The sequence below is a fragment of the Phyllostomus discolor genome, chromosome 7, assembly GCF_004126475.2.
Source record: "Phyllostomus discolor isolate MPI-MPIP mPhyDis1 chromosome 7, mPhyDis1.pri.v3, whole genome shotgun sequence".
NCBI classification, from domain to species: domain Eukaryota; kingdom Metazoa; phylum Chordata; class Mammalia; order Chiroptera; family Phyllostomidae; genus Phyllostomus; species Phyllostomus discolor.
This window is the reverse complement of record NC_040909.2, coordinates 72897964-72902332: the sequence shown is the minus strand read 5'-3', so window position 1 is coordinate 72902332 and position 4369 is coordinate 72897964. Positions and strand designations below refer to the sequence as shown.

The 4369-nt window shown below is 37.9% G+C and overlaps 1 long non-coding RNA gene across 2 annotated transcripts; it reads left to right on the top strand.

Annotated features, from left to right (window-relative positions):
• The first annotated feature begins 1203 nt into the window (after positions 1-1203).
• Positions 1204-3916, top strand: LOC118501678. Of its 2 annotated transcripts, XR_004904313.1 has the most exons (3): positions 1204-1349; positions 1765-2090; positions 3467-3916. It is a non-coding gene; the product is annotated as an uncharacterized LOC118501678 (long non-coding RNA). The 2 variants fall into 2 exon arrangements; XR_004904312.1 differs by lacking the exon at positions 3467-3916 and having other exon boundaries at positions 1765-2940.
• Positions 3917-4369: the final 453 nt, after the last annotated feature.

The following is a 4369-nucleotide window of genomic DNA, read 5'->3' as shown; positions in this document are numbered from 1 at the left end:
TTGAGAAGGATGTGGAGAAATTGGAAACTTCATACATTACTAGTTGGGATGTAAAATGATGCAGCACTTTGGAAAACAGTCCAGCAGTTATTCAAAAAAGTTAAACATAGAATTGCCATATAACCCTGCAATTTCAGTTCTAGGTATATACCCAAGAGGACAGAAACTATGTCTATACAAAAATATACACCAATGTTCATAGCGACATTATTCACAATAGCCAAAATATAGAAACAATTGTGTCCATCAAATCAAGAATGGTTAAACAAACTGGGATATATCCATATAGTAGAATATTATTCAGCTACAAAGGCATGAAGTATTGATATATGCTACAACATGGATGAACCCTAAAATATACTCAGTGAAGTAAGTCAAAACTTCAGTCAGACACAAAAAGACATATATAAATCTATTAGTATGAAATATCCAGAATGTTTAGAATGGAGTCAAAATTAGATTAGTCATTGCCAGAGGGATGATAGGGCAATGGAGAATGCTAATGAGATTTTTTTTAATACTCACCCAAGGATATGTTTTATTGATTTTAGAGAGAGAGGAAGAGTGAAAAATTGAGTGAGAAAGAAATATCGATTGTTTGCCTTTCGTATGGGCCCCAATTGGGAATTGAACTCCAAACCTTTTGGTGTAAAGGATGATGCTGCAACCAACTGAGTCACCTGGACAGATCCTACAGTTTTGTTTTTAAAAAATCATGAAATGTCCCTCAATTAGATAATGGTTATGGTTGGAAAACCTCATGAATATACTTAAATGCCACTGGATTGTGTATTTTAAAAGGGTGAATATTGCATTAGATGAATTATATCTCAATTTTTAGAAATTCAAAAAAGAAATAAAAACAACTTTCCTAATTCCAAAACTCTTCCTCCTTATCTATTTCCCTGTCTCAAGAAATCTTGAGTCATTGGCTCTTTCTTTTTATCCCATTCCCTCCATTTTCAGCTTTTTTAGCTTTTGAACATTTTTAATCTACCACTTCCTCTCCATTCCACTCACACTATAATGATTTGTAATGCCATCATTTCATGCCTAATGCCTGCAACTGGTCTCCATGCTCTCAATCTTTCTCTTGCCCAGTTCATTCTCTATGATTTAGTCAGAGAGAATGAGCATTCTAACATACATGATCACATTTAAATTAAACCAAGATAATATGCATAATTTCTCTTTTATCTCTCTTTTAGGCTTTAATTTTACTTTTATACATATGAGAGAATATATATAGTTTTGGAGATACACTAATGAAAAGACATGACTCTGCCTTAGGGAGTTTGTAGCCTGGAGGATGTCAGCAAACAATATATACACAATCAGGATGTAACATGGTAAGTACTGTCAGAGTGTCTTGATACGGGGGACTGGGGAGTCAGAAGAGGCCTGAAGAAGTGATAGAATCTTAGCCGAGTTTTGGAAAATGAATGGGATTTATACAAGCAAAGAAAATGAAAGGAAATACCGGAAAAGGGGGTACCTTGTGCACAAATCTGGAAGAGAAAGCATGGGCCTTATGGAGTCATCAAAAAACAAGGGAATGTTTATCCCCAAGGGTTTTTATGGCCATCTGTGGTAGTTAAGTCTCTTGTTAAAAGAAAAAATATCAACTCAGATGGATTTATACAGAAAAAGGCCTGTGTAACTGAAAAAACTAGAGGTAAAGTAGTTTGAGCAAACCTTAATCTAAGTGCTCCAATATATCAGCAATCTTTGTGTCTCTGTGTCTGCTCTATTGACCCATTACAGGTCAACTCAGAGTCCTATTGGCAGGACTACAGTATATCCCCAGATGCCACCAGATCCATGCCCAGATTCCATGGGATGCAAACTCAACAGAAAGATCTCTTTCTGATCAGTATGCCCAAAGATTGATTTTTTTCCTTGGGCTAATGGAGACAAATGGCTGAGACTGAATCAAAAGCACTATGCCAGAGGAACCCATTTCTTTTGTCTCTCAGCCCTGGAGCTGGCTTAACAGAAGATGGAGGAGGAATTGACAGAAATCTAAGCAAAAGGAGGGAGTGTGTAGGGGGGTCAGGTTCCCCAAGGAAAGTCAGGCACTGTGACTAGAGGTAAGAGGAATAGACGATGGAGAGAGTGAAAGAGCAGCAGTCCCTGAAGCCACAGTATGGCTGTGGGGCTTCTTCCAACGGGCAGTGAGACCACTAAACTATGTGCATGAGATAATTTCTTGTGGAGACAATGATGGAAAGCAGCATCCTAAAAGACAAGGACACTGACTTAGAAGCAGTTGCATTAATTCATATATTGGTAACATATTGTTGCTGAAATCAAGCTAGTGTCACTACAAATAAAAAATACTTGGTAAATCTGAACCATAATAAGATGGCAGAACCTAGGTAACTGGTTACAGATGGAAGCATTTTAGGTGAGGGGGTTCTGGTGAGAGGGGTGGGGAAGTTGAATGTGACTTCCAGGTTTAATGTTTGGGCAACTAAGTGAATAGTGGCTATTGACTAGGGCCCCAGGAGCAGACGCAGCTCTAAGGAAGGGCAGGGTGAGTTCAGTTATTTTAATATGCGATATCTGAGTACAGTGGATTAGTAGGTACCTAGAGTTCCTAGTTAGAAGCCCAGGGAAAGACCCAGTATATGTACCATTCATGTTGGAGCCCTGCTAAGCAAGGAGATAGAATGGTGAAAAAGACCTATTTGTGGTTTTCAAAGAGCTAGTAAGTCATGGGGCAAAGGCTGTGTACACAAATGATAGGCTATGGACACACAAAGGAGTCCCCTTACCCTGCCCTAGAATTACCTCAAGAACCAGGGAAAACTTTCCTTATGCTAAAACCTTGAGGATTAGTCAGAGGCAAAATGCTTTCAGACAGATGAGACAGAGTAAATTAATTTGCTATGTCATAATATTATCTAGAAATCTTTGTTTTCCCAATTGGCCTATATAAAAAAAACTCTAATTGGTAGCTATCCTCTGTCATAGGCAGTTGGAAATAAGTCTAGCCCCATAGGACTGTGTGTTTACCAGCACATGGAGTGAACTGTTGCTACTGAATGTAGTTTGTAGAAGATATTGAAAGTTTGGCTTCATAAATGCCATGTTCTTACCAATTCTGGATAAAGATCCAGAAAATGCTTGACATCTCCCTTTAAAAATAGGCCCCTGAGCATCCCTGGGTAAAAGCTCCTATGACCAGGAACTCTGAAATATGAGCTACTACTGAAACTCACTTTAAAAAGTAAACAATTCTTTGTCTTTTCCAATTTTCTTACAAAGATTAAGGGAAAGATATCAGAGTAAATCTGAAAGCTGATCCCTGGATGTCAATAGAGAAGAGAGGCCAAGTTTATGATAGGTCTCTGCAGGAAGCACAGTGAGAGGAATGTCTTGGGAGGGTGTTATGAAAGCTGAAGCACACTGAGCAGCATGTGGTTTAACCCCAGAGCTCTATACTCATTGTTGTTGTTTTCAGTCTCCAAAGAGGTGCCAGCCAAGGATTTATGAGGTACTCCTTAACACAACCTAAGGAGAAACAAAAAAACAACTTTTGCTTCAGGACTGGACTGTCCGGAAAACCTGAGAAGTCCTGGATGTCACTGTGAGGAAACACAAGACAGGAGACAACATGTTTGTGTTGGGCAGATGGGAAATGGCTTCTGTATTTCCATAGGCGATTATGACATCATTAAGGAAAATGTGAGAAAGCCATTAGCAATACATGTATTCCTGTTAATCCCTGTGTTTTCAAGTGTCATCCAAATGGATTAAACCATAGTTGCATGTATAGTTTTTCAAAGTATACATAAATGATTTCACTTTTGCTGATTCACTATTAATTTAAATAAATGATTACTCTTAGACATTCTATTTCTAAATTACTTCTAAAATTAAGACTAAAATAATAAACAGATCTATTACTGACATTTCAAAAAAGAGCTCCATTATTGCCAATATTGTAATTCTACAGATTTAATCCTTGTAATATTCAGTATGGTTTGTCAATATTCATTTGACTAGTCAACTGTATGGAGGATATGTGTTGACTTATAAGCCTAAGATGCTGGAAAAATAAGGAAGCACAGCACTTCTTTTCTTCGGCAACATCTGTATAACTGCTATCTGTGGGGAACTCTGGCTGCTAGGCAAATCACTCTGTTCTGTGTATAGCTTTGTTGATTTACATGGTTCTCCAAAAGGCACACACCATGATTTGTTTCACCTGAAATATGTTAACAGTCAAATTGTCTAAAATCATGAAATGCTGTCATAGAGGATGGACAGAAAGGAGAGATCTTTGGACGATTTAGGTAGTTTTTCTTTTGACCTACTTGGGGTCCTGTCTAAAACTGATTTGAAGGATGGAATCTCCTTATCA